This window comes from Cebus imitator, unplaced genomic scaffold, assembly GCF_001604975.1.
Source record: "Cebus imitator isolate Cc_AM_T3 unplaced genomic scaffold, Cebus_imitator-1.0 Scaffold432, whole genome shotgun sequence".
NCBI lineage: Eukaryota > Metazoa > Chordata > Mammalia > Primates > Cebidae > Cebus > Cebus imitator.
Genome location: NW_016107747.1, coordinates 934,429 through 957,408, shown reverse-complemented (window position 1 = coordinate 957,408; position 22,980 = coordinate 934,429). Strand labels below are relative to the sequence as shown.

At 36.3% G+C, this 22,980-nt stretch overlaps 1 protein-coding gene and 1 pseudogene across 9 annotated transcripts in view; one reads left to right on the top strand and one right to left on the bottom strand.

The window, feature by feature from the left end:
• ATP2C1 (ATPase secretory pathway Ca2+ transporting 1) overlaps window positions 1–22,980 on the bottom strand; it is a 172,204-nt gene that overhangs the window by 105,526 nt on the left and 43,698 nt on the right. The window lies entirely within an intron of this gene.
• LOC108290372 lies at window positions 87–2,572 on the top strand (annotated as a pseudogene).

Sequence of the window (22,980 nt, the reverse complement as noted above, 5' to 3'; positions counted from 1 at the left end):
AGGGGAGGGGAGGGAAGGGGAGGGGAGGGGAGGGGAGGGGAGGAGAGGGGAGAAGGAGAACTAGGGATCTCAGACTCCCCGGACCTTCCCTCTAGCCCAGCCCAGCCTTGCTAGCTCCAACTGTGGTGCATGTTCCTGCCTCCTACTCAAAATGCCTACGTGGAAAGGTGGAAATAAGTGTGGGGCCTGCGGGAGGACCCTGTACCATGCCAAAGAGGTGCAGTGTGATGGCAGGAGATGCCACTGCTGTTGCTTTCTATGTATGGTTTGCAGGAATAATTTAGACAGCACAACTGTAACAATTCGCAAATAAGAGATCTACTGCAAATCCTGCTACGGAAAGACGTATGGGCCAAAAGGCTACTGTTTACAACCAGGGTGCTGGCACACATGGGGAGACACTGGGCATCAAGCAAGAGAGTGTTCTGCCTCACAGGTCTACAACAAATCCAAATACTTCTAAATTAGCTCAGAAATACAAAGGTGCTGAGAAGTGTTCCAGATGTGGAGAGTCCATATATACTGCGAGAAGATAATTGGAGCTGGAAAGCCCTGGCACAAACACTATTTACAATGTGCAAAGTGTGGGAAGAGTCTTGAATCAAGAACTTGGAATGAAAAAGAAAATGAAATCTATGGTAAAGGGTGCTATGCAAAGAATTTTGAGCCCAGGGTATTTGTCTATGGCCAAGGAGCAGGGGCTCTTGTTCATGCCCACTGAGGAGTAAATCCAGAAATAAGCATCACACTCTTGAGAATTTCTTCATAATCTAGGCACAGATAATCTTTCTAAACTACTACAAAATTGCTGTATTTGGATAGGCTGGCTAGCTCATATGAAGAGAGCATTGTATCGTATCCTTTCGCTTTATTCACCAGCATTTTTTGAGAACCGTTTCTTTTACACTTCAAATAAAACTTCAGCTTGGAGAAAAAAAAAAAAAGAAATTCTACAAAATGTCACAACATGGATGAATCTTGAGAACACTATGCTAAGTGAAATAAGCCAGTCACAAAAAGACAAATAACTGTATAACTCCACTTGTATGAGGTATCTAAAATAATACAAATTCATAAAAATCAAAGTGAGGAATGATGGTTAGCGGAGCCTAGGAGAAAAAGAAACGGAGAGTGACTAATCAAGGGTCATAAAGTTTTTAGTCAAGCAAGATGAACAAGCACTAGAGAACTGCTGTACAACATTGTACCTACAGCCAACAATAATGTATACTTTAAAATTCATTAAGAGGATAGATCTCTTTACCACAATATTTTTAAGAGAATATTTTTGCAAGTAAAAAAAAAAAGTTTCCACCTATCTGATATCAAGTTTTAGCAGTTTTTAAATCTCAAAGTGAAATAAAAGCAAAAGTGTTACATCTTAATTTTTAGCACACACTACCATGTAAGCAGGATTCAGAAATAATAATCTGGTACTCATTCCCAAATGCTGTGTTAAACACAATTGCAAACCATCAATAATACAATAAAATCTAAAGTCTTACTTAGATAAAACAAATCCAAAGGCATTCACATATTACTAATCTGCTTTTGAAAAAAATGTCTTTTACCTAGTAAAGTTTATCTTCATAGAATCCACTATGCTCCTCAACCACAATGAGATATCTCAATAAATCCATCATAAGTTGAAAGTAACAAGTCAAAAATGCATTTCATACACCTAACCTACCGAAGCGAACATCATAGCTTAGCATAGCCTATCTTAAACACACTCAGAACACTTACATTAGCCTATAGTTGAGCAAAATAATCTAATACGATGCCTATTTTATCAAGTGTTGACTATCTCACGTATTTAATAAATAATACTGTACTGAAAGTGAAAAGCAGAAGTACTTCTTCTACTGAATGCTTATTGCTTTCACACCATCGTGAAGCTGAAAAATCCTAAGTCAAACCATCACAAGTCAGGAACTTGTGTGTGCTTCCTTTCTGGAAACCAATGATCTTAGCTGCTCTAAGGATAAAATCAGGGAAGCGACATCAGTCAGTACACATTTACTTTCAAAAGGCATGTTGAGAAAAACCAATCCTCAATATGAGTAAGAAAGGTGGGCAAGAAAACACCATTTGTGTGTTTTTGGACAATAAAAAGATAAAGAAAACCGAGGGCTGAATTAAAAAAGAAAAAGAAAAACTGAGCTGTTGAGTAGCTGCATAAAAAAAAGAAAACCAAAAGAGAAATAAGGGGTCAAGTTACACATAAAAGTAGACATTAAAGATTCAAACAGTCCTCCACTTCATTAATCAGGGAACTTGAATTCTGCCTGCAATGGTACCAGCTGTTTTCCTCCTAAGGTAAAAGAAATTGGAACTGCAGTAATACATAATGACTTTGGCGGGGGGAAAAAAAGAGGAAGAAAAAATAAATATAAATTTCAGTACAAATTTAAGCTTTAACCCTACTAATCAATCACCTTTTGGGCCCATTATCCAAGGAAATCACAGTTTCCACCTTACTTTTTTTTAATTTTCATTTTTTTTTTTTTGTGATGGAGTCTTGCTCTGTTGCCCAGGCTGGAGCGCAGTGCTGCGATCTCAGCTCACTGCAACCTTTGCCTCCCAGGTTCAAGTGATTCTCCTGTCTCAGCCTCCAATGTAGCTGGGATTACAGGCACATGCCACCATGCCTGGCTAATTTTTTGTATTTTAATAGAGACGGGGTTTCACAGTGTTGCTCAGGCAATCCACCCGCCTCAGCCTCATTACAAGTGTGAGCCACTGCACCTGGCCTCCACCTCACTTTAAACACTCATACTCCATGAATATCTCTAAAAGGAATGTTACTTAACAGAAGACCATAAGAACACGGTTTATTAGCTATACTTCAATGTTCTGTTATTTGTCACAAATAAGTTTGCTTTACGTGTCCTAGCAATGCTGTCCTTCATATAAAAGGATGGCTAATCCTCTATTATTAACATACATAACTCTTTTATTTAGTGACACTGGATTTGCACTGACTCAGAATGCCTCAGGCTAAATATAAATGGCTAAATATAAATTCCAAAACCACATTACTGAGGTGGCATATGTAGGGGAGGTCTACCACCAAGTTCCTTTGCCCGAAATGCTTGTAGCACATTTCTACAGGCAAGGACCAGATCCAGCCTTCACACTCCATACCCTACACTAATCTTTTAGGCCTCATTCTTCATATGAGCTTTTTCGTGATGTCTAGCGACAACCCTGAACCAATTACTCACCCCCAGGCCCCTACCACTTAGCTATCACTGCTCCTCCAAACATGTCTTTTTCTCTCAGCTACACGGTAAACTCAATAGCTACAAGAACTGCAGGTCACACAAACCAACACTGACCATGCCTGGCATATAGGTGGTACTCAGTAACTGTTAAATGAAAGGATAAATGAAAAACTAAGCTAAGCAACCAGACCTTTTCCTTAGTTTTTCAACTAACACTATTATCCCTAAACAAAAACTATACATTCCTATAATCAAGAATGAATTAGGCCAGAGCGGCGGCTCACATCTGTAATCCCGGGACGTTGGGAAGCCAAGGTGGGTGGATCGCTTGAGGTCAGGAGGTTGAGACCAGCCTGGCCCACATGGTAAAACCGTGTCTCTACTAAAACTACAAAAATTAGGCTGAGTGCGGTGGCTGATACCTATAATCCCACAACTTTGGGAGGCAGAGGTGGGCAGATCTCGAGGTCAGGAGATCGAGACCAGGCTGACCAACATGGTGAAACCCTGTCTCTACTAAAAATGCAAAACTTAGCTGGGCAAGGTTGTGCATGCCTGTAATCCCAGCTTCTCAGAAGGCTGAAGCAGGAGAATCACTTGAACCCGGGAGGCACAAGTTGCAGTGAGCCAAGATTGTGCCATTGCACTCCAGCCTGGGCTATGGAACAAGACTCCATCTCAAAAACATACATGATTTTGTATTTATATACTGTATATGTATATGAATACAAAAATTAGCTGGGCGTGGTAGCAGCTGCCTATAATCGTAGCTACTTGGGAGGCTGAGGCAGCAGAATCACTTGCCTGGAGGTGGAGGCTGCAGTAAGACAAGATCATGGGCAACAGAGTGGGATGCCATCTCAAAAAAAAAAAAAAAAAAACAGGAACAATTTAATACCATAAGTTAATGATTAACAATTTTCTTTCCCAATCTTTAGCAAGAGGTAAGAGGAGAACCCTCTTCTCATCCAAAGCAACAAACAAGTCAAAGAAGATTCAGCAATCCAATTGCTTTCCCATAAATGCTAATGCTCTATTTGCTCTGTATTATAACAACAGCAGAATATCCAGATGGTTCTCATACTTGTTCAGAAATAATTGGGCCTCTTCTATTGAAATTTTTGTTCCCCATGTTCTCATGCTCGAAGTATACTATGAGATAAAGAGGTAGAAGATAAAAGGGATGGGCAATCAAAATCTTAGTCAAGCAGGTTACTCACTCATAGACAACTACTTGCCTAAAATATATTAGTATGTTCATATCTGTGTTTTTAATTCCTTGCTTCCACTTCCAGTCCTTTTATTAAGATATAATCAAAGACATCATCTAATTAGGAGGCTAAAGCGGAGGTTCAAGAGTTCAAGCCCAACCTGTGCAAAATACCAAGACCCTATATCCCCGCCCGCCAAAAAAGATAAAGACACCCCAAAATGATATTATTCAACACAAAGTAGCCAAAAGTAATTCAACATGAATTACTAAGCTGAATAAATGTTTCCTTGTAAACAACACGGCTTGGCTGAAGGCAGCTGAGTTATCTCAATTGATTGTTCACAGTTAGTTACAGATCCAATACCTTATTCTACTCTTTTCCTCCTCACTACTGGCCTTGACTAGTTAAAAAAAAAAAAAAAAAAAAAAAAACAACTATATGGCTTAAGCCTTAAACTGAAGAACAAAAATGTCTAGCTATAAAACTTTCACAGGTCACTTTCATTTTTTTTTTTATTGCATTTTAGGCTTTGGGGTACATGTGAAGAACATGCAAGATTGTTGCATAGGTACACACATGGCAGTGTGATTTGCTGCCTTCCTCCCCATCAGCTGTATCTGGCATTTCTCCCCATGCTCTCCCCCCAACTCCCCACCCCCCGCTGTCCCTCCCCTATTTCCCCCCGACAGACCCCAGTGTGTGATGCTCCCCTCCCTGTATCCATGTGTTCTCACTGTTCAACACCTGCCTATGAGTGAGAACATGCGGTGTTTTTCTGTTATTGTGTCAGTTTGCTGACAATGATGGTTTCCAGGTTCATCCATGTCCCTACAAAGGACACGAACTCATCGTTTTTGATGGCTGCACGGTATTCCATGGTGTACATGTGCCACAATTTCCCTGCCAGTCCATTATCGATGGGCATTTGGGTTGGTTCCAAGTCTTTGCTACTGTAAACAGTGTTGCAATGAACATTCGTGTGCATGTGTCCTTATAGTAGAGTGATTTATAAGGTCACTTTCATTTTAAAAGACCAACTATTTATCCTTAAAGGATCTGCAAGAAATAGGGTGTTTTTACTATTTTGAAGCTTTGAGTTTAAAAAAAGTCTAAAACTCTACTGATTTCACATTTAGTCATGCCTGTGTTATCACAGTAGCAGTCAGAGGAAAAAATGTAATAGGAAGAAGAATACTAGCAGCAAGAGGAAGAGGAGGAGGGAAAGAGTAGGGTTATTCTTTTTAAGTTGCTAAGTGCCAGTATTGATGCTGACTGCTTTATTTCTAATACTTCATTTAATCCTCAGAAAACGCTCAGAAGGGGGCATTATTTTTACTACATTAGATGAGGAAATTAAAGATTAAAGAAGTAATGTGCCCAACATAAACAGAAACTAACAAAACTAGGCAGTGATGTGGCCAGGAACTGAACCAATATATAACTCTAAAAGCCCTCCTTCTTATTGTACAATATTTAGTCAGGTAATTCAAAAATTTCAAAGTAGATCAAGTTCAGAGGACTAATTTTAGTATAGTGAGACTAGATGTAAGATCTAAGAACACAGCTTCTTTTAACCAAAAGCAAACTTTCTGCAAAGAATCTTCTCATCCTTCCACCTCTCCTCTTCTCCCATACATGCACCAAAAAAATCTTTAGTTTTCTTTTTTTAACTTTTGAAAAGGAGAAAACAATCATTTAAAAACACCATGTCTAAGAATAAGGCTGTACAGTCTTCTGATGCCAACCAGACATTTTATAAACACTGTTACATGAAAATACACAGCTAAACTGAGTAATCTGTGATAGGTGAGCCAGCAGTATTAATAACTCAATACAACTAGGTGTACCATGAGGCTCTATTCTGTTAATATTTTATCAACAACTCAGATAAATACTGAATAACACACTTATCCAAGATGACTAACTCTAGGCTGGAGAGGGATAGCCGCCTTGCCTCATAATTAAAACAAAATTCAAACAAGCCTATCAGGCAGAATCAATGAGAAGAGGCAACATACCACCACCTCAACATTTATAAAAGCATATGTATACTTATTAGAGATAAATGTAAAAAACTACTACACGGCCACGGCTCATGCCTGTAATCCCAGTACTTTGGGAGGCCAAGGCAGTAGGATCATTTGAGCCCAGGAGTTCGAGACCAGCCTGGGCAACATAGGGAGACCCTAATTCTATTGAAAGTAAATAAATATATAAATATATAAATAAAAAACTTCTACTACACTGAAAAAACAGCTACTAACATACCAGATGCTGAGGCTCTACAATAATAATTCAGATAAACACATGGGTAAGCTGACCTCAAACATCATTTAAATAGCTGTAAAAGCATTCTCAGTGCAAACCTATTGCTAAAATGGTAAACATTATCCTAAACTGGATTATGAGAAAGGCAGCTTTTTAGTCCAAGGAATTCAATGAGCCTAGAATACTTTCCAACAATCCAACCACACCTTGAGGAGTCTATACTCAGGTTAAGGCATCATGAGAGCCTGCTACCAAGCATGGTATACCATGGTGACATTTCTGCAAATGAGGTGTTAACATGATCAGCAGAAGGAATTAGGAAAGTTCCGCCTACAGAAGTATGAAGGGTGGTAGCAGATCATTAATTGGATTTCTATAAAGATTTCTAAATAAAGGATGTGACAGGCACCTTGAAATATTTTAAGATATGTTACATGAAGCATGACATTTTCCCTAAAAACAGAACCAGCATCAACAGATAAAAGTTTCCAGTTACCAGAAAGTCTCTAGGGGAGATGTTGGTCCCATTTTTAAATGGGATGGGAAGTTGGTCCGCTCTAACCTTAAAAATTCTAGGAATAGTCTGGCAAAATGCAGAAGGATATCACTGCCTCCTTATTGCCTGTGGTAGTAAGATTTCTGAAAATGAATTAGTAACCGCTGTTAAGGGAGGTACTGTCAAACGGTTACCTTCTACATTGAACCTTAAGTTTCAGTGCACAAACCCAAAGAACAATGGCATAATCAGGCTTCGAAGCACTTAAGTATTCTTAAATATTTTTTGCACTTAAAGAATTAAATATTCTTAAATATTCTTCATTTGATGAATTAAAAACTAGCACAATCACAACTCTTAAAAGATAAATCAACTTCTTCTCCCATACTTACAATAGGTAGAAATGAAAAATGTGGTTCTAAATGCTATTGAATATTTGTACCAAAGAGCTAATTCTAATCCATTTTCCATATAGCAATAAAAATTACAATAAAATGCATTTACCTCTGGAAACCAGCAGGGATTATATACCAAACAATCAAGCTGACAGAAAACAAGCATCTTATTCCTAAAGAGTAGTACTAATTTTAATTTTACTTACATTACTAAATCATTTTTAATGATTTCTCAGAAAATAAAAACCTGCTCATTGTTTTTTAAAAAAGTCAAGTAATGAGAAAGGATTTAATGAGATTTCCAGTCCTACTGCCCGGAAGTAACCTCTGTTAACTATTTCTGTGCATACTGCCAGTCATATTCTATGCAGGTGTATGTATAAATATTTCTGGTGTTTTTTTTTAAATTACTAATAGAACAACACGATAACTTTCGTCATTCAATACATCTTGGATTCTATGTCATCCTACATACTGACCTGCCTCATTCTTTTTAATGGCTCACAAGGCAGTTCATTACAGGTAGTACTTCAATCTTAGCTAGTCCTCTTGATGACATTTAGGCTGACTCCTGTCTTTTGCTATTACAAATGTTGCTGCAGTAAACATCCCGTACAAACTTCTTGGTATGTTTGTGCAGGTACCGGTATAGGATACATTCCTGAAAGTGAAACTTTTAGTTGTGCATATTTTTTATTCTGATAGCAACTGATCTCCAAACCAAAGGGATTGTGTCAAAAACTTCTAACTCAGAAGCTTCTATTTTCCCCACAATCTACCCAACACTAGTCATCGCTACACCCTAATCTTTGCCAATATGACAAGTGAAAAATTGTAATTTTGTTTTAATTTGCATTTCTTCATGACTGAGATTGAACATCTTTTCATGTATCTTTTGGCCTTCTAACTATTTCTGTGAAAATGCTTATTACCTAGGACAGGTCACACCCAAACATAGTCCTCAAAAAGTCTTATGTCTGTACCTATGTAAGAATATTATATCCTCAAAGTAAAGGACAATTCAAGGCAATGCTTATGAAAATTCCAACTATTTTTCTTTTTTTTTTTTTAACAAAAATGGACAAACTAATTCTAAAATTCATATAGAAATGCAAGGGATCCAGAATAGAGAAAACAATCTGAAAAAAGAAAAACACTGTTAAACTCACACTTCCAGTTTCAAAATTAACCTACTAAAAAACCTACAGTAATCAAAACATTATGGCACTTACATCAGCAAAGACATAAACTAATAGAATAGAACTGAGAGTCTAGTAAACCATAATTCAGGGTCAACTGATTTTTGACAAGGGTGTCAAAACATTCAATGGAGAAAGAATAGTCTTTTCAACAAATAGTACTAGGTTAACTGGATATTCTATGCAAAAGAATGAAGGTGGGCCCCTATCTCACATCATATGCAAAAATTAACTCAAAATCGATCAAGTATGAGAGTTAAACTATAAAATGCTTATAATCTTCATCATATTGAATCAGGCAATGCTTTCCTAGACATATAAAGTGCAAATAATAAAAGAAAAAAATATATAAATTGGACTTCACCACAATTTTAAGTTTCTGATGCAAACGACACCATTCAGAAAGTGAACAAGCAATCCACAGAATGGGAGAAATATTTGCAAACCGTATCTCTGATACAGATCTTATAAACGTTGCTGCAGTGAACCCTCTTATGTAAACATCTTTGTATACTGGTACAAGTATAGAATATATTCCTATCCAATATCCAGAATAAATACATGTGTACACACATACATATAAAGAACTCTTACAAACTCAACAATAAAAAAGTAAATAACCAAATTACAAAATGGTCAAATGATTTGAATAGGTATTTCTCCAAAGATATACAAATAACCAGTAAGCACATCACACCTCCTAGTTTTAAAACTTACTTGCCACAAAACCTACAGCAATCAGAACATTGTGGTATTTGCATCAGCAAAGACTTATAAACCAACAGATTAGAAGTCAGAGTGCAGAAATAATTTTTGCATATGCTATGAGATAAGGGCCCACCTTCATTCTTTTGCATGGAAAATCCATGCTAAATACCCTTGATACATCATTAGTCATTTGGGAAACACAAATCAAAACTACAATGTGAGAGGCAGGTGCAGTGCCTCATGCCTGTAATCCCAGCACTTTGGGAGACCAAGGCAGGCAGATCACAAGGTCGGGAGATCAAGACCATCCTGGCCAGCATGGTGAAACCCCGTCTCTACTAAAAATACAAAAATTAGCTGGGCGTGGTGACACGCATCTCTAATCCCAGCTACTAAGAAGGCTGAGGCAGGAGAACCCCTTGAACCCAAGAGGCGGAGGTTGTAGTGAGCCGAGATTGCACCACTGCACTCCAGCCTGGGTGACAGAGGGAGACTCTGTCTCTCAAAAAAAAAAAAAAACCAACAGTGTAAAACCACTTCATACTCCCTAGACTGCAGTGAAAAAAAAAAAAACAAAACAGCAAAGTGTTGGAAAGGATGTGGAGAAATTAATTAAATGGAATCCTCATATACTGCTAGTGGGAATGAAAAAATGGTTCAACTACTATGGCAGTTACTCAATAAAGATAGAATTACCAGGACCCACCACTTCTACTCCTAAGTATACATCTGAAAAAACTGAAACCATGTACACACAAAAACCCACACATGAATGTTCACAATAGTGTTATTTTTTGCCAAAAAGTAGATACTGGTGAATAAACAAAATGTGGTATATCCATACAACAGAATATTATTCCACAACAAAAAGAAATGAAGTACTAACACATGCTAGAAGCCAGACATAAAAGGTTACATATTGTATGACTCCATTTACGCAAAATGCCCAAAACAGGCAAATCCATAAAGGCAAAGTAGATTAGTGCTTACCTGGGGCTGGTGAAAGGGGAGAACAGGAAGTGACTGCAAATGGGTAAAGAGTTTCTTTTTGGGGTGATAAAAATGTTCTGAAATTATATCAATATACAACTTTGTGACTATACTAAAAACCACTGAATTACACACTTTAAAATGATAAATCTTGTGGTGATTCTATCTGAAAAAGAAAAACCCAATAAAGAACAGATCTGCAAAATAATTTAATTCATTATTTACTACAGCAATAAGATAATTAGTATTCAGACTGCAAGTGCGTCTAAAACTGTGTATCCAGAACAAATAAGATTTAGACAATGGACACGGTTTCAAGCACTGACAGTTATGGGGTCACAGCTGATATCAATTCCTAAATGTAAAAGATGTAGAAATGAGAGCTGTAACTAAGAATCCAGGCAAGCAAGCCCAAGAGAATGATTGCCAAAGCACAGGTCCTTTCAACTTAACTGCTATCTGGCAAAGCAATTACGGATGTACCCAACTTAAAGCAAATCCAGTCCTTTTAAGAACAGATCTTCATCACAGACAAATACCGGAGGGATGCTGTGCTGTGATGAAACAGGAAGTGGGAGGAACTTAAAACAGCATACAAACAGTAACAAGTGAACCTAATTTTACGACAAATGACTAAGGTAACTCCTAGGCAAGGATGAAAAGAACCCAAGTAACTTCTGAAAACAGAATACTACCAAGTTAAAGACAAATATTGTACTCTAGTTTAAAACTGTGTGTGTCACTGGGGAATGAATAGGTTAGTAATTCTGAAACTACTTTTGTTTGTGTGTACTCATATGAAACAAATAAGTCAATATACTATGGCTGAGAACAGTTTTTCACCTTTGGAGAAGGAAATAACAAGGAAAGAGAAAAGGCCTGAATAGGAAAAAAGACCAAAATGGACCCTGTGGTGGGAGAACAGAACTGGCAACATTGCTGGCACTCACAGCTTTTAATTTGTATACACAGCTGGATAGATATGAAAATAAAAAATGTATGTATTCATACATTTTACTACACATATATTGCTAGTTCTGTCTACTAAGAGAGCCTAGAAGCAAGGACACCCAGTAGCATGGAGCACACCTGGCACCCAGATCCGGGTTTCTAGATATAATTCTTGAGTAAAATGAACTCAGCTCCCCTGGAAAAATGGTTGATTCCATGGCTGGTGCAAGCAGGAAAAATAGAAGATACACCGATAACATCACGTGATATCAGAAAGTAAATGAGTGCTCACAAAATGTGGGAGGGTACTGCAGAAAGGACACAGGAACAAATTTGCAAGTGCCCTCAATAACCAAAGCTAGAATGACTTGAGCAACAAACACTGGATTTTACCCCATAAAGTAAAATATCCAAAAAGCCATGTAAATAAATTGGATAATTAATAAACTAAGAAAAGGGGACAGTACTTCCTTAATTGTAGAATTCCAAATATAGTAAGAATGAGTGAAATCGAAAATTCGCCATTAAGCAAAGACCACAGTAGTAACTGCTGCCAGTAAGAAGCATCAATAGATTGCAAAACTGGCCCATGAAAAGTATGATGGAACACAGGATATTGCAAAATTGGCCCCTGAAAAATATGATGGGGCATAGGATATTTGCAGTATCTCCCCTCTAGAGGAAGGTATTAATTACAAAGGAATTACTAATTATTATACAGCTACAAGGTTAAAATTACCGTTTATTATTGATTACAAATGAAAAAACAGTAACTTTATAAGGAAGAAATGTGGCAGACACAGGCTTAACCAGGTGATAACATTAACTTCACCCATCATAAGACATGCTAATCATGGGTAAAGATCTGACAACCCCAAATTTAGAAACATTCTAAAAAATAACTAACAGTACTCTTCAAAAGTGTAACATTTATAAAAGATGGGAGAAAAAAAGACTTTTAAGAGATGGGAGGAGACTAACATGATGATAACTAAATGCAAGGTAAGATCCCAAACTGGATTCTAAACTAGGAAAAGGATAGTTTATAAATGTGAACTTCCTGGTTTTAATGATTATATTATGGTTATATAAGATGTTAACATTAGAAGAAACTTGACAAAAGCTATCCAGGACCTTTTTGTACTATTTTCATAACTTTTGTGTAAGTCTAAAGTTATTTCAATTTTTTAAAATTAACATAATTTTAGATGATTTTAGAAAAATCTCTGAAAGGAACATAAATATTTCTACTATAACTGAATTTACATTCAACAGTAAAACAACTATACCTGAATTATACTGCCACTCTGGAAAGAATATGGCATTTTTTTATCATTAAATTAAAAAGTGGGCATAATACTCCATCTATTGATACATCAATTTGTATAAATTATTCTGGGTTTGACAGAAATTCGGTACAAGGATGGGGGAAAGGGGAATCATATCTACATATCTTTTAAACCTGTCCATTTTGTTGCTATCCTATATTAAGCATGCAACTAGTGTTTTTTAAAGCCTTCAGTGAGCAACAATTATTTTATTAGCAATACGGAAGACAGAGAAAGGGAGGGAAGGAGGAATGGAGGAAGAGAGGCGGAAGGGAAGAAGTGGGGAAGGAGAGAGGAGAAAGAGATTGAAGGAAGGAAGGGAGGGACAGAGGGAGAGAAGAAGGGAGGGACAGAAGGAAAGAAGGGAGGGGGTAGAAAAAAAAAGTTTTTTTTTGATTCCTTCATACCTTCTAATACCTCCCCCCACCCATAACCAATCACATTTATTTCATAAAACAGCTAATTGGTGAACTTAATTTTACAGGCTATGGCAAACCAAATCCTTATGAAAAGACATTATGGTGGCATTCTTAACACCCTGTGCTTCCAGACCTAAATAACTACAGGCACAATGGAAAGCCACATAAGCCTTTAAAAGCAGCTGATGGTCAAATACAACTTAATATCATTTAAAGCTACCAACTTCGAATCCTATAGGGTTAAGTTAAACAATAATTTATTTGCTGTCACAAAATGTACTCTATTATTATTTTCCATTTTAAGTGATGTTCCTCAAAAGCTATTTTTCCTAACCAACTAATTAATGAATGGAATATTTAAATAATCTTAGTTTAAGATGAAAAACAGGCATGTTATTTCTAAATTCCATCTGTAATTAATAAAACGTACATTAATAAGTTCAACACATAATTTACCGAACTCAAGGACTTTTACCTCTGGTAATTCCATTTTACAGATGCAGAAAGTAATGTATAATAAGAGTAAACCAGTTTTTTTCTTAAAAGAGATAGCAGCAAAGAAGTCCAGTGACTCCCTAAAACTGAGAATGCCACACAACAATGTACATGTAATAGACTTTAAACACTGAGGCTATGACTGGAAGGCATCACTAAGGGAATAGTATCAGAAATGTAAACATAGGTGGTCTTGTCCCTAACATCACCGAAAAACTGGAGGGAACATTCAACATCTTACAAAATAAAGTAAAAAGGTACTTGACAAACAAAAGAAAGTCACCAAATGAAGGCCCTAAAAAGGAAATCTAAGGAAGAGTTCTGACTTCAGGGAGGGACCTACTTAGAATTCATAAATGGATAAAAAGGAAAAAGGTAACAGACACAGGAGTTCTAGCATTTTCCATGAGAAATAATTCAGTACATTTTGGTCTTGACTTCAAAGAATAGTAAAACTGCTTTCAAATACTAACAGTTCTGTGAGCAATAAATAATACATAAAATGTATTTGCAGACTAATAAATAAAATTTAAGGGTTTAACTTCATTGATATGTATTAAGGGTTTAACTTCCCTGTCTACTGCTAAGTGAGCACTAAATACTAAATCTTTAAATAGTACAAACGCGAAGCAGAATCAAAACCATAATTTGATAAAACCATGAGAAAAGCATTAAGATTATAAAAGCTACTCTATGTTTCCCAGGCATCCCATTCATCTCCCAGAAAAAAAAAAAAAAAAAAAAAAAAATATATATATATATATATATATATATATATATATATATATNAGAAAAAAATATATAAATTGGACTTCACCACAATTTTAAGTTTCTGATGCAAACGACACCATTCAGAAAGTGAACAAGCAATCCACAGAATGGGAGAAATATTTGCAAACCGTATCTCTGATACAGATCTTATAAACGTTGCTGCAGTGAACCCTCTTATGTAAACATCTTTGTATACTGGTACAAGTATAGAATATATTCCTATCCAATATCCAGAATAAATACATGTGTACACACATACATATAAAGAACTCTTACAAACTCAACAATAAAAAAGTAAATAACCAAATTACAAAATGGTCAAATGATTTGAATAGGTATTTCTCCAAAGATATACAAATAACCAGTAAGCACATCACACCTCCTAGTTTTAAAACTTACTTGCCACAAAACCTACAGCAATCAGAACATTGTGGTATTTGCATCAGCAAAGACTTATAAACCAACAGATTAGAAGTCAGAGTGCAGAAATAATTTTTGCATATGCTATGAGATAAGGGCCCACCTTCATTCTTTTGCATGGAAAATCCATGCTAAATACCCTTGATACATCATTAGTCATTTGGGAAACACAAATCAAAACTACAATGTGAGAGGCAGGTGCAGTGCCTCATGCCTGTAATCCCAGCACTTTGGGAGACCAAGGCAGGCAGATCACAAGGTCGGGAGATCAAGACCATCCTGGCCAGCATGGTGAAACCCCGTCTCTACTAAAAATACAAAAATTAGCTGGGCGTGGTGACACGCATCTCTAATCCCAGCTACTAAGAAGGCTGAGGCAGGAGAACCCCTTGAACCCAAGAGGCGGAGGTTGTAGTGAGCCGAGATTGCACCACTGCACTCCAGCCTGGGTGACAGAGGGAGACTCTGTCTCTCAAAAAAAAAAAAAAACCAACAGTGTAAAACCACTTCATACTCCCTAGACTGCAGTGAAAAAAAAAAAAACAAAACAGCAAAGTGTTGGAAAGGATGTGGAGAAATTAATTAAATGGAATCCTCATATACTGCTAGTGGGAATGAAAAAATGGTTCAACTACTATGGCAGTTACTCAATAAAGATAGAATTACCAGGACCCACCACTTCTACTCCTAAGTATACATCTGAAAAAACTGAAACCATGTACACACAAAAACCCACACATGAATGTTCACAATAGTGTTATTTTTTGCCAAAAAGTAGATACTGGTGAATAAACAAAATGTGGTATATCCATACAACAGAATATTATTCCACAACAAAAAGAAATGAAGTACTAACACATGCTAGAAGCCAGACATAAAAGGTTACATATTGTATGACTCCATTTACGCAAAATGCCCAAAACAGGCAAATCCATAAAGGCAAAGTAGATTAGTGCTTACCTGGGGCTGGTGAAAGGGGAGAACAGGAAGTGACTGCAAATGGGTAAAGAGTTTCTTTTTGGGGTGATAAAAATGTTCTGAAATTATATCAATATACAACTTTGTGACTATACTAAAAACCACTGAATTACACACTTTAAAATGATAAATCTTGTGGTGATTCTATCTGAAAAAGAAAAACCCAATAAAGAACAGATCTGCAAAATAATTTAATTCATTATTTACTACAGCAATAAGATAATTAGTATTCAGACTGCAAGTGCGTCTAAAACTGTGTATCCAGAACAAATAAGATTTAGACAATGGACACGGTTTCAAGCACTGACAGTTATGGGGTCACAGCTGATATCAATTCCTAAATGTAAAAGATGTAGAAATGAGAGCTGTAACTAAGAATCCAGGCAAGCAAGCCCAAGAGAATGATTGCCAAAGCACAGGTCCTTTCAACTTAACTGCTATCTGGCAAAGCAATTACGGATGTACCCAACTTAAAGCAAATCCAGTCCTTTTAAGAACAGATCTTCATCACAGACAAATACCGGAGGGATGCTGTGCTGTGATGAAACAGGAAGTGGGAGGAACTTAAAACAGCATACAAACAGTAACAAGTGAACCTAATTTTACGACAAATGACTAAGGTAACTCCTAGGCAAGGATGAAAAGAACCCAAGTAACTTCTGAAAACAGAATACTACCAAGTTAAAGACAAATATTGTACTCTAGTTTAAAACTGTGTGTGTCACTGGGGAATGAATAGGTTAGTAATTCTGAAACTACTTTTGTTTGTGTGTACTCATATGAAACAAATAAGTCAATATACTATGGCTGAGAACAGTTTTTCACCTTTGGAGAAGGAAATAACAAGGAAAGAGAAAAGGCCTGAATAGGAAAAAAGACCAAAATGGACCCTGTGGTGGGAGAACAGAACTGGCAACATTGCTGGCACTCACAGCTTTTAATTTGTATACACAGCTGGATAGATATGAAAATAAAAAATGTATGTATTCATACATTTTACTACACATATATTGCTAGTTCTGTCTACTAAGAGAGCCTAGAAGCAAGGACACCCAGTAGCATGGAGCACACCTGGCACCCAGATCCGGGTTTCTAGATATAATTCTTGAGTAAAATGAACTCAGCTCCCCTGGAAAAATGGTTGATTCCATGGCTGGTGCAAGCAGGAAAAATAGAAGATACACCGATAACATCACGTGATATCAGAAAGTAAATGAGTGCTCACAAAATGTGGGAGGGTACTGCAGAAAGGACACAGGAACAAATTTGCAAGTGCCCTCAATAACCAAAGCTAGAATGACTTGAGCAACAAACACTGGATTTTACCCCATAAAGTAAAATATCCAAAAAGCCATGTAAATAAATTGGATAATTAATAAACTAAGAAAAGGGGACAGTACTTCCTTAATTGTAGAATTCCAAATATAGTAAGAATGAGTGAAATCGAAAATTCGCCATTAAGCAAAGACCACAGTAGTAACTGCTGCCAGTAAGAAGCATCAATAGATTGCAAAACTGGCCCATGAAAAGTATGATGGAACACAGGATATTGCAAAATTGGCCCCTGAAAAATATGATGGGGCATAGGATATTTGCAGTATCTCCCCTCTAGAGGAAGGTATTAATTACAAAGGAATTACTAATTATTATACAGCTACAAGGTTAAAATTACCGTTTATTATTGATTACAAATGAAAAAACAGTAACTTTATAAGGAAGAAATGTGGCAGACACAGGCTTAACCAGGTGATAACATTAACTTCACCCATCATAAGACATGCTAATCATGGGTAAAGATCTGACAACCCCAAATTTAGAAACATTCTAAAAAATAACTAACAGTACTCTTCAAAAGTGTAACATTTATAAAAGATGGGAGAAAAAAAGACTTTTAAGAGATGGGAGGAGACTAACATGATGATAACTAAATGCAAGGTAAGATCCCAAACTGGATTCTAAACTAGGAAAAGGATAGTTTATAAATGTGAACTTCCTGGTTTTAATGATTATATTATGGTTATATAAGATGTTAACATTAGAAGAAACTTGACAAAAGCTATCCAGGACCTTTTTGTACTATTTTCATAACTTTTGTGTAAGTCTAAAGTTATTTCAATTTTTTAAAATTAACATAATTTTAGATGATTTTAGAAAAATCTCTGAAAGGAACATAAATATTTCTACTATAACTGAATTTACATTCAACAGTAAAACAACTATACCTGAATTATACTGCCACTCTGGAAAGAATATGGCATTTTTTTATCATTAAATTAAAAAGTGGGCATAATACTCCATCTATTGATACATCAATTTGTATAAATTATTCTGGGTTTGACAGAAATTCGGTACAAGGATGGGGGAAAGGGGAATCATATCTACATATCTTTTAAACCTGTCCATTTTGTTGCTATCCTATATTAAGCATGCAACTAGTGTTTTTTAAAGCCTTCAGTGAGCAACAATTATTTTATTAGCAATACGGAAGACAGAGAAAGGGAGGGAAGGAGGAATGGAGGAAGAGAGGCGGAAGGGAAGAAGTGGGGAAGGAGAGAGGAGAAAGAGATTGAAGGAAGGAAGGGAGGGACAGAGGGAGAGAAGAAGGGAGGGACAGAAGGAAAGAAGGGAGGGGGTAGAAAAAAAAAGTTTTTTTTTGATTCCTTCATACCTTCTAATACCTCCCCCCACCCATAACCAATCACATTTATTTCATAAAACAGCTAATTGGTGAACTTAATTTTACAGGCTATGGCAAACCAAATCCTTATGAAAAGACATTATGGTGGCATTCTTAACACCCTGTGCTTCCAGACCTAAATAACTACAGGCACAATGGAAAGCCACATAAGCCTTTAAAAGCAGCTGATGGTCAAATACAACTTAATATCATTTAAAGCTACCAACTTCGAATCCTATAGGGTTAAGTTAAACAATAATTTATTTGCTGTCACAAAATGTACTCTATTATTATTTTCCATTTTAAGTGATGTTCCTCAAAAGCTATTTTTCCTAACCAACTAATTAATGAATGGAATATTTAAATAATCTTAGTTTAAGATGAAAAACAGGCATGTTATTTCTAAATTCCATCTGTAATTAATAAAACGTACATTAATAAGTTCAACACATAATTTACCGAACTCAAGGACTTTTACCTCTGGTAATTCCATTTTACAGATGCAGAAAGTAATGTATAATAAGAGTAAACCAGTTTTTTTCTTAAAAGAGATAGCAGCAAAGAAGTCCAGTGACTCCCTAAAACTGAGAATGCCACACAACAATGTACATGTAATAGACTTTAAACACTGAGGCTATGACTGGAAGGCATCACTAAGGGAATAGTATCAGAAATGTAAACATAGGTGGTCTTGTCCCTAACATCACCGAAAAACTGGAGGGAACATTCAACATCTTACAAAATAAAGTAAAAAGGTACTTGACAAACAAAAGAAAGTCACCAAATGAAGGCCCTAAAAAGGAAATCTAAGGAAGAGTTCTGACTTCAGGGAGGGACCTACTTAGAATTCATAAATGGATAAAAAGGAAAAAGGTAACAGACACAGGAGTTCTAGCATTTTCCATGAGAAATAATTCAGTACATTTTGGTCTTGACTTCAAAGAATAGTAAAACTGCTTTCAAATACTAACAGTTCTGTGAGCAATAAATAATACATAAAATGTATTTGCAGACTAATAAATAAAATTTAAGGGTTTAACTTCATTGATATGTATTAAGGGTTTAACTTCCCTGTCTACTGCTAAGTGAGCACTAAATACTAAATCTTTAAATAGTACAAACGCGAAGCAGAATCAAAACCATAATTTGATAAAACCATGAGAAAAGCATTAAGATTATAAAAGCTACTCTATGTTTCCCAGGCATCCCATTCATCTCCCAGAAAAAAAAAAAAAAAAAAAAAAAAATATATATATATATATATATATATATATATATATATATATGTGAAGCCTTGAAATTAGCAGTTAAAAGATCAAAATTTCCCTAAATCTATTCGTCAAGTGAGATAAGGGAAATTAGCATTTGCTGAGCAGCTCTTTCATACCAGGCACTTGCACACACCCTGCCTCATCTAATTCTAACAAACCTGGGGTAGACATCATCTCTTCACAACAAGGAAACCAAAGCTTAGAGAAGTTAACTTCCTAGCCATTTGTTAGAAGAGTGTTTGTCAATCTTGGCACCATTGACATCAGAAGCCAGAAAATTTTGGGGGTGGCGGGGGAAGGCTGAAGATGCTGTCTTACGGACTGTAGCATGCTTACCAGCATCCTGGTCTCTATACACTGGATGCCAGTAGCATATCCTAAGTTGTGGCAACCCTACATGTTCCTAAACATTGCCAAATGTCCCTTGCGGGCAAAATAATCCCAGATGAGAACCACTGAGTTACAGGGAAAAAGCTAGCATTTTCATTCGATTGACAATAGGTACATCCCAAATTCTGTTCAAGATGAATAAAGTACAAATTGAGTGTCTCTGCCTTCAAGAGCCCACATTGAATCCTGCCACTTGATTTAAAACCTCTCTCCCTGCATAGGCTCATGAGCCTCATACCCGGACAGTCTGACCTACGTACTCCCTTCAGCCAGTCCCTAAATCGACTCACTCCTTCAACCACAACAATGGCACCTTCACTGACCCAAATGACATCTTGAGGTCATGTTTGATTCAACTCTCCCCTTAATTCTCTGTATCTAGTCACTGTCCAAGTCCTGCTGATTTTTCCTCAGAGTAAAATATCTCCCTCATCTATCCCTGCCCTCTATTCTCATTACTCTAATAGAGATACAAACCAAACTCCCTTTATCTTCTAACAGAAAAAATCAGGAGTAACTAATCTCTCTTGGTCCCTTATATGAATTAGGGGTATATATCAAGATATAATAACTTATCTACCAACTTTTAGGATAGAGGGCTGGCAGACTTCAGAGCAGTCCACAATGACCACATCTTCTTTATCTGGAGTGGGGAAGGATGCTGAATTTCTCATCTGACACTAGTTTCATAAGCCAAATATTAACTCTTATGTAAACAGTAACCCTGACAAGCATTAAGAAAAGGACATAGCAGAAATTAGTTTGCATGACATTACAAAGTGGTTTGCATGCTATTTCTGGCATTTGTGCCATGAACTGCTTTTGCCTGCTGCAAAAGAAGGTAAAACTGACACTCAACAGAGCAAGTAAGGTACAACTCGCAAAGAAAGCTTAATTAAACCAGCTAATATATCTGTCCCTGCTGATGTAGAAACCTAGATGAAGACAGGTAAAGCAAACATGCTGCTAGGGAAACACGAAAATGGATGACCAAAAATGCAGTGAAATGCCTGCATACAAAGAGAGATATAAATCTCATATACAACATATACAAATAAAATTACAGCATCAAAAGGCTAATTGATTTATACTACAAATGAAAAAAGGATTCAATTTAAGAAGAGAGGAAATCCAGGATCTGGTTCAAAGTCGGATCTTGCCCTTACGCAGAGAATAACAGAACATTTATGTACTAATGCTCTATCCCTTTTAACTTCAGGAAACCATAACCAAGGTAAATTTCTGAAATTCACAACTTAATCAAAACTTTTAATTTTTACTTTGCATGCTTAAATTTTCAAAAAAAAAAAAATTTACATGTTCAAAAAAAGTATGATGAGTGACATCCTAAATATTTCCACTTCAGTTATTATTTCTGAGTTTTGCTATAAACTGCTGATGACAAATATAGTTAGTATTTACGGTCCTGCTTTTTCCAATTTTACCAAGTTGTTTTAAGTAAGTAAATAAATAAGTGGAAGTAATTTCTATCAGGATGCATCATCAGTATCTCCGAGCTTTCTAAAAGAATAAAGAATGTCATACTAAAGCTGGACGTGGTGGCTCATGCCTGTAATTCCAACAATTTGGGAGGCCCAGACAATAAGACTGCTTCAGTCCAGGAGTTCAAGACCAGCCTGGGCAATATATCAAGACATCATCTTTATAAAAAATTAAAAAATTAGCTGGGTATGGTGATGTGAGCTTATAATCCCAGCTACACAGGAAGCTAAGGCAGGAAGATCACATGAGTTCAGGAGTTTGGGACTTTGATGAGCTATAATGATGCCTCTGTATTCCAGCCTAGGTTATAGAGTGAGACTCCATCTCAAAAAAATAAAGAAAAGAAAGAAAGAAAGAAAAAAAAAAAAAGGAAAAAAAAAGGATGTCATATTAAATTGCTGCATTTCCTTCTGAGAGACGCAAGTTTAGGTCAGCACATTTACGAAATGACCGAATGTCGAACCAAAAGGCCTTACTTAAGAAAGCAATTACAAATAACAGATATATTAAATAATTCCAATTCACACATTCTCTAATACCTATAGCAGAATTAAAAAAGTGGAGACAGAAATGGAATCAGACACCCAGTTACAGCCATCTTAAGATAATGCTTCTGACCCCGACTATTACTGTCTTCTGTCTATAATGTAGGATAGCTTTTCAACATTTCATTTAAACTTTTCCTAAACACATCACAAGGTTAGCCTAAACTAACCTAACACAATTTGTGTAATTTATTTCTAACTCTAAGATTTATATCTTTGCCAGTAGCAACTTAAAGCCTGAAGACAGAAGATACACAGTAGATTCTTTAACAACATTAGTTTGAATTGTAAAGGTCCACTTAATACTCAGATTTGCTTCTGTCACCAAGACAGCAAGACTAATCCTTCTTTTTCTTCAGCCTATTCAGTGTAAAGACAATGAGGATGAAGGCCTTTATAACAATCCACTTCTATTTAACGAATTATAAATATATTTTCTTCTTATAATTTTCTTGGTTAAGTTTCTTTTGACTGGTTTACTTCATTGTAAAAGTACAGTATATAATACATATACAAAGTATGTGTTAACTGACTGTTTATGTTATCAATAAGACTTCCAGGTAACAGTAGAGACTATTAGTAGTTAAGTTTTCAGAGAGTTAAAAGTTATATGCAGATTTTCAACTACATGATGGGTCAGCACCCCAACCCCAACAATGTTCAAGGGTCAACTATATTAACAAATGCATGTAAGTAGCAGTCATACAGTTATATATACATCCAAGAGGAAATTAC